Below are 11,610 nucleotides of genomic sequence, written 5' to 3'. Positions count from 1 at the left end.
CATGGGGCCATGAAGAGCCACCAAAGTCTGAGGAACTTGGGGTTTCCATTTCACGGTGCGATGAAAACTGCTACCCAAGTCAATGGACACACACATGGTTTCCATTTCGCGTCACAACAAAAATTGCTACCCAAGTCTCGGAAACGCGGTGTAAGGACCTGCGGTTCGGTTTCTCCCCGTCGGTGCGAAGTGCGAACTCTACGACCGAAATGTACGAAGGGACATAATTATAATATGCGCATTAGAGGTGGAGCGATGGTTGGTTTATAGCGTGGGAGCGTTTGGCATAACCCACGGGCCGACTTACAAGTTGGGGCAACTTGAACAAAGGATTGTTTGCCAACCAACAATCGGATGGCAATTTTGCGATGTGTAAAGGGTGTTTTGGCACGCGATGGTCAAGTTGGCCTAGGCAGTGACTCACCCAACTGCTCGTATAAATATGGCAAGGCGTTGGAGCATTTGGCATTCATTCGAAGATGGACATTTGAACATGAGCATTCGGTGATCAAGAAAAAAGTGCGAAGTAGTGGAGCAGGTTGCAAAAGAGGCACAGGCATATATGCGCCCGCTCTTGGGAAAGCACACACGATATGCACAGGTTTCAGTTATCGGATGAGGGCACAAGTAAGGAAGGCACCCGCCGTTCGGTGTGACACGGGGTGTCTCGGGTAGGTCGCCTGCCCGTCGTGGAAGAAGAAATGCGGAGGTGTCTCGGGTGACTTGGGTAAGTCGCTCGCCTGTCGTGCAGAAGGAAACGCGGAGTGACTCAGGTGAGGTCGCCCACTCGTCGTGCAGTGCTAAACGGGGTTCGGTCGAGGAGTACGGTTGGCAGCTCATGTGAGTGCGTGCTCGCCCAGCTTGGGCAAGTAACTCGTTTGGCACACGGAGGTGTTGCCTATTTGTAAAATTGGCTGAGTATGAAAGTTGGTGTTTTCTAAGTATACTTGTAAAGCCTCCTAAACATTGTAGAGTTGAATAATATATTGTATTCAGGCAGACTCATTGTTCAGGGATTTTCCCCTCCCTTTATACTGTGCAATTGTGTTCTTCATGTATAATTGCTAATGATAATGAATGTGTATGGGTGTTCATTGGTATAAAGGAAACATAATAATACTTGGTTGCGAAAAAAAAACTAGGTAGACTAATGGTTAGGCGTAGTCCATGAACATATGTATTGGTGAAAAGAAAGTGTTCGGTGGCGCCACACCTCGCCAAGTACGGCTGAAAGACTACTATAGGCATGGGGGCATGACACGCAGGGTTCCCATGTCGCTTGCACCATGTTGGGCATGGCGCACGCCCCTTGATACTTGCACGATGGGCGAGCCACTGACAGAAGGCACGCGAGCGACCCTTGTTGCGTGCCTGGATGAAAGAGGTGACCATGTGCGGACGAGTTAGGATGTGGACATGTGTGCGACGTGCGGCGACAGGTGTAATCGGCGAGGTGTTGGAGCCGACCCAATGGTGCGACGGTGCACATGAAGGGGCGTGGCGGTTCGTTGGAATGGGGCGTGTCGAGGTTATGTGGTAGGTCAGCTAGGCATGCATGTTGATGGAGCCGACCCTATTTATCCTCAAGAGACACAGCCCTTGGGCGAAAGGATGTGTATAAGTAAGGAGGATGGCATTCGACGAAGGGACATTGAACTCAGACTTCCACATCGCAGAACAAGTGTGAACGAAGGAGTTGGGTGAAAACAGAAGGAAGAGAAGGACATGGGTAAGAGGGCCACATCGGCGGGCGGATTACAGAGGGCGGGTCAGGCTTGGTAGCATGGATAGGTAGAGCGGGGCGGGTTACCGTCCGAGCAGGCAGGCCGCACTGCATGCGGGCCATGCGCCCTCACTATGGACCGCACTGACGGGTAGAGTTTGGGCACCGCGGAAGGGAAAGTCGGGCAGAGAGGTTCGTAGTTCAGGTGTGGAGTTGTGTCGTGCAGGCTGCAGGCCAGTGCAGCATGACCACACGACACGACAGGTTGAAAGAATAATTGAAGAAGATAAATTTATGGTAAGTTATTTTCGCTGCATTGTTAAGAACACTTATTGGAAAATTGACCGAGTGTTGAAGTAGGCACAGACCGTGTACTCATGTATTGGTAAAAGGAAAAAGTACGGCGATGCCACACCCGCTTATGCATGGTTGAAATACTACCACTAGGATAGGAGCGTGACATGGGGTCTCCCAGTCCCTCCTCGACAAAGGTCGCCAAATTGCAGGGAACCCGGGGATTCCATGTCCCGCCTTGTCAAAAGCATCCAAGTGCGGGAAATTTGGGGTTTCCATGTCTCGTCGCGATGGAAATCACCCCAGGTGCAGTAAACTTGGTGTACATCGAGCCTGCAACCTCACATCAAGAAAAAGGCTCGGTTGGTCAAGAGAATGAAGGTTTCTTCATTGGTAAAGGATCTCGCTAAGGATCAAAGGTTGGAGTCCCTTCTAGAGCTATTCCACCATGGACTATCAAAAGTTGAAAGAAGGACAGAGTGCGGGGGAACGAAGCACCAAAGAAACAAAGTGCAGAGAGGAGGAAGGACTCAACTTGTGCTTGGGGAATATTATTGTCAAGGGTCTAGGGCTTTGCAATGATCAATAAGAAGCTTACGAAAGGGTTTTCCTCTCTGAGAGAGGGAGAGGCTTTTCCCTGGCAGATAGCCAACATCCTGTGTTCTTTTTCTTATGTTTTTGGCACTAGTTTGATTAAAGTAAACACACATGCATTAATAAGAAGAGAAGAAGATTACAATAACACGATAAATTGCAAAAGAGCTTCCCAAGTTGTTATCAAGTCTAGAAGAATCCCGCTATACCCCATTGCCCTAGATTCTTCAACGTGGTATCGGAGCTAAGGTGACACATCAAGGAAAGGGAATCTCAAGAACATCCGCAAGGTTGAAGCGTCAAGCCAAGAAGTCTCAATCACATCAAGGACAAGAAGGTCTACCATCTATCATTCATCATGGAAGACTACAAAGCAAGAAGAAGCAAGTTCACTACATCTCAAACTCTATCAAGTAAGTATATGTCCCCTTCTGAGTATACCTCAGTCTCTTTTTGCAAGGAAAGTAACAAATTGGTTGGGACCACTACATGCCCAAAGTCCAGCTATTTGGATTCCAAGAGTATGGAAGCTACAAAAGGGATTGTCCTAAACTTAAGAAGGACAACAACAAGAGAAAAAGGGAAGAAGCTCATGTAACTCAAGAAGTGAAAGAAGATGACAAGAAGAAAAAGAAGGAAGATCCTCCTATGACTAAGTCAACCTCTTTGCTAAAAGTCTTCTTTCAAAGGGGGTAGAGGTCTCATTGGGGGTCCCATTTATGGGATTCAAGAGAGGATGATATACAGGTGAGAGTAGATGAAGCAAGAAAGGCCACACCAATCGAGGAGAACTATCAAATAAAGCCGCAATGATAAAAGCATAATCAAGATGAGGTATGTATGCATCAAAGTTTAAGTCATGTCATCATATATATTGATTGGGTCATGGGAGAAGTTCTAGAATAAAAGGATCTCTTTCACCAACGACATGCTCGGAGGCATGTGCTACAGTGGAGTAAAGGTTAATCAATCCAATAAGAAGCAAATGAAGAACATCGTGGTCACAAAGAATAACTATTTGAAAAGATTCCTCAACATCTCTTGAAAGAAGGAACGACAACTCTGACAAAGGTAGAAAAAGATAAATGACCCTTGACACCTACAAAGGCCTTGGAGATAGTAAGGTGCAGATAACCGATTCAACTCTACAAATATGTCATGATGAAGAGAAATATCACGATGAATTCATGAAGGGCCACTAAATCAAAGTACGAGAACAAGCGAGTACAACTAAGCATCCATGTGATAAGTGTTATGAAGGATAGACAAAGTGACAAAGGAGTAGCTAGATGACAAAAAGGACCTGATATATATCAAGAAGGCCACTTTCCACGAAGGGAGCAATGACATGACAAACCAGGGGGGAAGTGATCGATGGCCAGTACCCTGCCAAGAAGAAGTTCAAACAAAGACTTCATGACATCGAAGGAAATAAGGATATCAAGCAGCTGAAGGACCCATGAAGAAGACATTGTTGATGAATGGACAAGTCCCTAGCTAAGAGGGAGTTCTAACAAGTTCCCAACTACAAAGGAGCTTGGGAAAGTTCCTTGTCAGAGGAAACTTGGGCATGCCTTCCCCAATCAAGGGGAAGAGATAGACACAACATTCTTATCTTCACTTGGAAAGAAATAAGGGGAGGATTGGGCAATCATTTGGCATTTGATGCTCTTTGAGGATGTGTAGGGCACCCAAGACAAGAGCAGGCAAGAGGAGCAATATTCTTTGAGGGCTTGGAACTGAAGACAAGAATTTTCTTGGAAGGTCATACTCAGGGAACACCTGGGTGGGTATGTACCTTTAGAGACAATGACTAAGGTGTTTATAAGCCATTGGCCTCGCCAAAATTGTGCTCTGATCTTATGAGAGATAAAGCTGTTAGTCAAGGCCTTGCTATGAACAATGTTGGCTAATATGATGCTATAACATATGGGTTGCCAATCCGGTTTCTCTTATGTGAATTATTCAAGATTGAAAAATAGCCAAACACCTTGTAATGATTTTTGAATACCTCCCTAGTTAAGAGGGGGTGTTGAAGAAAGTGTAACTGGGTTTGGTCTTCACAAATGTACTTTTGATATTTGTATTTATTCAAGAAAATATATATATATATATATATATATATATATATATATTATTTATCATTGAGTTTCTTGCTCATTGAAATAGGCCTAGCACATGTTAAAGTGTTATAAAGAGTCAAAAGAAAATGTTGAAGACCTTAAGGGCATGTTACACTAGGTATATTTATGTATTAGAGTCAAAGATATTCCTACCCTTGTGCCTTCGTTCGGGTCGTGTGCCCGTTCAAACCCCAAATTTCCTTCGGGCGAGCCGGGTCATCCCGTGCCGTGCCGTGTGTGGTGGTGCGCGGGCACACGTGGGCGTGCTGAAAATGCTAAGTCATGACCACCCATGTGCCTTCTTTGTTCGGGTCATGCACCCATGGAAACCCCAAATTTCGTTCGGGCGATTCAAGTTGGCTCGCCCAGGGCAGGTCGGGTCGTGTCGTGCCATGTGTGGGTGCCCTGGCACATGTGGCCATGCCAAAAATTCTAAGTCGTCACCGCCCATGTGCCTTCTGCACATTCGTGCGGCCCATTTTCCCAACGCTCCCTCGGGCCTTCGTTCAGGTCATGCACCCATGGAAACCCCAAATTTCATTCGGGCCATGCACACATGGAAACACCAAATTCCATTCGGGCGGGTCAAGTCGTGTTGTGTGTGGGTGCCGTGCAAACTCATTCGGGCGAGTCGAGTCAGGTCGGGTCATGTCGTACCATGCGTGGGTGCTCGGGAACATGTGGCTGTGCAAAAAATGTTAGGGCGTGACCACCTGTGTGCCTCCTACACGTTCGCGTGACCCATTTGCCCGACACTCCGTCGTGCCTTCATTCAGGCGGGTCGGCTCATACCACGCGTGGGTGCTCGGGCACACTTGGCGGTGCCAAAAATGCTAAGTCATGACCCCCCGTATGCCTTCTACACGTTCGTGCGGCCTGTTTGCCCGACACTGCCTTGTGCCTTCACTCAGGTCGCGCACCCATGGAAACCCCAAATTTTTTTCAGGTCGTGTCATGTCGTGTCATGTGTGGGTGCCCGTGCAAACGTGTTCGGGTGGGTCGGGTCGGCTCGCACAAGGCCAATCGGGCCGTGTCCTGCCATGTGTGGGTGCCTAGGCACACGTGGCCGTGCCAATAATGCTAAGTTGTGACCGCCCGTGTGTCTTCTACACGTTCATGTGGCCTGTTTGCCTGATGCTCCCCTATGCATTCACTAAGGTCGTGCGCCCATGGAAACCCCAAAATTTTGTTTGGGTCGTGTGCCCATGGAAACCCCAAATTTTGTTCGGGCGGTTCGGGACGTGTCATGTGTGGGTGCCCATGCAAATGGGTCGGGTCGGGTCGGGTTGTTTCGTGTCATGTCGTGTCGTGTGGCGGTGCCCAGTCCACATGTGGCCATATAAAAAATGTTGAGTTGTGACCGGGGGTGGGCTTTGTGCACGATTGTGCTACCCGTTTGCCCGAATCTCCCTTGTGACTTTGTTTTGGTCATGTGTCGGAGCCCATGTAAACTCGTTCGAGTGGGTCGTTTGCCATGTAAACACTCGTTCGGGCTGGTTGTTTGCCATGTAAACTCATTCGGGTGAGTCGTTTGAGGGCGCCCGTGTAAACTCATTCAGGGCGGGTCGGGGGAGGTCGTCCGTGCAAAAATTTTTGGGCGGGTCGGGTAAGGACGTCCCTGCAAACCCGTTCGGGCGGGTCGGGCGAGGGCATCCGTGCAAACTCGTTCGGGTGGGTCGGGTGAGGGCATTCGTGTAAACCCATTCGGGTGAGGGCATCTGTGCAAACTCATTCGAGAGGGTCGGGTGAGGGCGTCCGTGTCAACTCGTTCAGGCGGGTCGTTTCAGGGCGTCTGTGTGAACTCGTTCGGGCAAGTCATTCGAGGGCATTCGGGTGAACTCGTTCGGGTGGGTCATTTGGGCAAGGGCACACCCAGGCGAATGAGCCCATATCAAAAATGTTAAGTTGTGACATGAGGTTGGCTTTGTTCACATTCGTGCAGCTCGTTTGCCTGGCTCTCCCTTGTCGCTTCGTTTCGGTCATGCAAGCGACCACGTAAATTCGTTCAGGCAGGTCATTTTTGTCACACGGAATTTGTCAAGGGTGCGGACACGACTGACCTTCCTAGAAGTCTAAGACGTTCTAATGACAAACAAGACAAAATGGAGTGATCTTTCTCTAAATACACCTTTTACAACATGAAAACTACAAGTGTTTAGGCTTACCTTATTCCAAAACGCTGTTGTTGAAGTCCGTTCTTGACGATCCGGATGAGCTCCTCCTTCAAGTCAATTCCTGCAACCACAAACAATCAAACAATTACCAAGCACTTGCATTTCATATAATAAAACATATATTCAACATGCAGACCAAGGAACACATGAAATAACTCATTAACACAAGCTATTGAGAAAAATAAACCAGTTTGTATTAATAACGAAACAAAGAAACTCTTACAACCTGGCCTTGGTGTTGTGCAAGTTCCTCCCAGGGTCCATCAAGGGTTTTCCTCTACTTTGACAAAGCTCACCCTCTCCCAAGTAGAATCAAGTGAAGACAATCTCTCCTCACAAAGGCTCTAATGGAAGACCTAAATCCTGCAGCATTTACCCAAAGAAAATGTATAGCTCCAACCTCCTCTCCTTCTGGCTCAATGCCTTTATTTATAGTGCTGTAAAGAGGTTATTCAGGTCCACTATCAATGGGATCATCCCCCTCTTTGGGTGGGATAGCTCCCTTATTGATGGGATAAGTTCCCCCTTAATAGAGATACATGAACCAACTGGAGGCGCATCCATTTCATCAAACCGACCTCTAGAATGTTCTAGAAGTAACCACAAGTAACTTTTTCAAGATAAAACTCGCGCATTTTGCCTTTTACAGAGGGACGCACCTGTCCCTTAACATACAGAGCGTCCATGGACGCAGATTTTGTGAACATGGTCAGCGTCCCCGCAGGTAAGGCTAGAGAGAACCTGCGACCCCAGAGATAAACATAGTTTTTACAAGACTTTCTCTCTTCTTTGAGTTTGAGATGGATAACAGAGGCATGAGACTTGCCTAAGAGGGTAGCATGACTGTTGATTTGAGCCATACTAACTGTAAGTAGTCAAGGTGACATTTTTTAGTGTAACAGATTGCCCCCTAAAGTGCGAAGCCTGGAATAGAATAGGGTTTTGTAATTCTAGGAAGGGTGAAGCGCTTTATCATTTCAAGGATTGTCTTGTGGATGGCCTGGTTGGAACCTGCAATTTTCAACACAAAATACATGGATAAGATTATATCATCACTGAGGTAGGCATTCCCATACTCAGATTCAAAACTTTAACTAATGGACTAACTATTCTGATACAGGAATGATCTTGCAGTACATCATTTTTATAGACTTTTGTAGACACAGTATGGACGCAGCCATCTGTTTATGATTAGTCTACATAGATAATGAATACAAAACTCCTCGCAGCCTGGATGGTAGAAACTAGATCCAGGGTCTTCACTTCTACTTCCCGAATTGGTACGATTCTAGCCATGTGATTAAATGATTCGATGTCGAACATGGTAGAAACCACTTGATTACCAGTCAATGATGTAAACTGTTAACAAGCGTGAGAGAAACCACCAGTAATGTCAATGGTTCTCAAAGTACCAAGCACAACCCGTGAAATGTGAATAGATGTTTTGATGTCGAACACTTCACGGAATCCTTTGATCGAAAGTCAATGATGTAAACTGACGTCAAAGGCGAGAAACCTGCCATTGATGCATGCAGACTTCAAGGTACTGTCGATTCCTAAGTCATCTTTCTAGATAATGTGTCGATGTCGATAGAAAGCGACCCGTTGCAGGCAAGCCCGCAACACGAAATCATTGTTCAAGTTGAAGAAATGTTGCTGTAAGGACTGACTCAGGGATGGTCAAATGGATGACAAGTATTTTGCAGATGAAAGTTTTGCTTGCAGACCTCTTGAACACATAACGACACAACAGATGGCTTGGTGACGAATAACTCAAAGTTAATCCCTGAAACCCGGTTAAAGACTTTCAAAGTGATTTGGTCAACTGTGAGGTAAAAGATTTCCCAACCCAGGTGAATGAAAAGTGTCGTGTTCAAGAGTGGTAATAAAGTTTCTTCTGAGACAAAAGGTGACAAACAGGTTCATTCTTCTCTCTTTTCCCCCACCATTTCTGGCAAGTACCTCTTTATTTTTAACAAGCTTGAGGAGGATAACATATGCTTGATTATAAGCTCATCCTTCGGACGAGTCCAACCTAGTTTAAATTCGAACCCTAGGAAGGAGTGGTTCGTTCCTGTTTGTAATTGAACAGGTCCTCTACTGTAAAAGTTTAACGAGCCCAGTATAGGAGAAACTCGGCGTTTTTCAATTTTAGAGAGTCTGAAAAAACTAAAGGAGACTCCACGTTGAACTTTTTCGTATATTTGTGTCCCTCAAGCCCGAAAAAGTATAAAATAATACCTGGGGGAACCGCTTGATCTTGCGACCAAGGAGTACTTTCATAATAGTGTCGTTGACCTGAAAAGTAAAAAGCGATCAAGGACACGTCGTTTTATTTCCTTATCGAGTTCGAAACGACAAAAACCCGGCAATCTTTTCCTGATTTTGCGGTCAGAAAAGAGCTAAAAGGGGACCGTCTTTTAATTCCGTTTTAACGAGTGAAAAAGAAACACTCGGCGATCTTTTCATGTTTTAGGAGTCAGAAAAGGGCTTAAAAGATGACTCTGATATTTTTGTTTGTGAAAAATTACAATTTCCCTCGAAATCCCTTTGTCCTGCACAAAAGCAACACATTACTCATACCTGTTTAAAATAGGCAAAAATACATTCAAAAACATCTTTTCATGGTAAAAAATGAACTAATTCATCCAAAAAACCTATAAAAAGACCTTTTACCATGTCATTTTTACCGTTTCACTGTTGAGGTTGAAAAAGGAGCTTTTGACAAGAAACTTCCCGTGGTCGCTGCGGAAAATCTGACCGTCGGAATCGAACGCCGTCTCATCCAGGTATTTTACACATCCTACTCTGCATTTCTATCCGTTTAGAATCAATTTTTAGGTTTTAGTTTCATTTTTTGGGGGGGTTTTGGTTTTGGAATGCGCCTCTCGGCGGACGCAGGTGCCCTTCGGGTGACCTGCGTCCCCCGACTTTTTCTCATACGGGAAAACGGTCGGAAGACGCAGCCCGCCTTCAGGCCAGCTGCGTCCGGGCGCCCTGTGCTACAAAGCCGGGGTGCGTCCTCCGAGAAACGCGCATTTCAAAACCCCAACTCTCTCAAAAAACCACCAAAAATTCCCAAATTAATTTCTAATTGCTATTTTTGATATGCAGGGCATTAATCATGTTAGACTGGAGAGAAAGAGAGCATGTAGAGGAAGATGAAGCTGCAATAAATCATCAACCTTCCCTGGATGCCCTAAGAGCATGCGGATTATACAAATATTGGACCATACCGGGCATGAGGGGCCAGGTAAGATTCTTGGAATGGCTGGTTGAGCGATGGAACGTACAAGAACAATGCTTTTACATAGGAGGGCACCAGCTCGAGATAGAGCCCTCGGATGTATACTTTCTCACTGGCTTGCCAAACAGAGGTGAGCAACTCAGTCTTGCGGGGACTAGGCCGGGTGGCCAATCCCTTGATAGTCTCCGCGAGGATTGGTGCACACGTGGGGCTCACCATTCAAAAGGCATAGAGATAAAACACATCACTCTACCGGAACTCAAAGTCATAGCGTTCACGGTTACCAGAATTTGCGGCGCGGCCGCTTTACACATTGCTTCCGGATCCCAAATGCGGATGGCAATTGACTGTTACCAAGGCACCATTTTCAACTGGTGTGAAGCTGTGTCGGCTCATATGAAGAGCCAACTGACCAAGGCAAAGAACGGACGACTAAAGACTTTTGGATATGGGCCTATAGTCGTGAGCTTTGCCTTGGAGAGAATTCCAATGCTGATCCCTCAGCAACTCACTGTTGATATCTTGGGTCCTCAGCAGCCAAAGCTGATACGATGGGTTGCGGTGATGGCCCGGCATCCTGACGAGGGCGCGACAGTAGTTCGATTCTCAGATAGTTATTTTGACTGGTTAGAGGGCCAGCTTTTTGTGATACAGGACTTTCCGTATGCCGGAATGGATTTCAGAGGTGATCCGGACATGGTTCTTCCACAGGGAGAACAATGGGACGACAGAGGTACTTTTTATTTTCACAAGTTTTCTAGTTATGTATTTTTTTTATTTTTTATATATATCGTCTCAAAACTAATAGTAAATCTTTCAAAATGCAGATGTTGGTCCACAGCGTCCAGCCAACCTCCGGCCTTATGATAGACTACATCCAGCTGCACCGGTACCGGCCCCACAGGATGCGACAGCAGAAGTACTAGCTGAGTTGGAGCATGATCTAGAGCGTCTCACGGCAGATATACCTGAGACTACTATGGACGACATTCCTATCAGGCTTCAGCGCTTCGTAGTCGCGGTCCCTGGACCGTTTAGGAGATTTTTGCGTAAGGTAGCCCGCGCAGTGGTGTCGTACAGAGAGCACCACCAGTGATTGACTAGTCACTTTTGTAGTCACATGTGACATTTTTGACTTTTTGTACTATCATTTTGCCGATCATAAGGTGTTTTAAACCTATGATCGAAGACGATGTATATATTTTTTGACACACTTCTATCTATATATATCACTATTACCGGCTTATCTTGTTTAACATATGTGATGAAATGTTTTTAAATTTACTTGCATGATTATCGTAAATGTCTGTCCAACACTCGAGAAGCAATTGCATCTGCTAATGTATTCAAAGACCTTGGAATATGTTGATATTCAATGTAATCAAATTCACGTTCCAAGAGACGCACTCTCAAAAACAACCTTAATAACACAGGATTTCTAATGGCATAAACTCT

Source organism: Pinus tabuliformis, chromosome 2_2 (genome assembly GCF_031772625.1).
Source record: "Pinus tabuliformis cultivar Carrire ecotype Pingquan chromosome 2_2, CPIR1, whole genome shotgun sequence".
NCBI lineage: Eukaryota > Viridiplantae > Streptophyta > Pinopsida > Pinales > Pinaceae > Pinus > Pinus tabuliformis.
Note: the sequence above shows the minus strand (reverse complement) of the source record.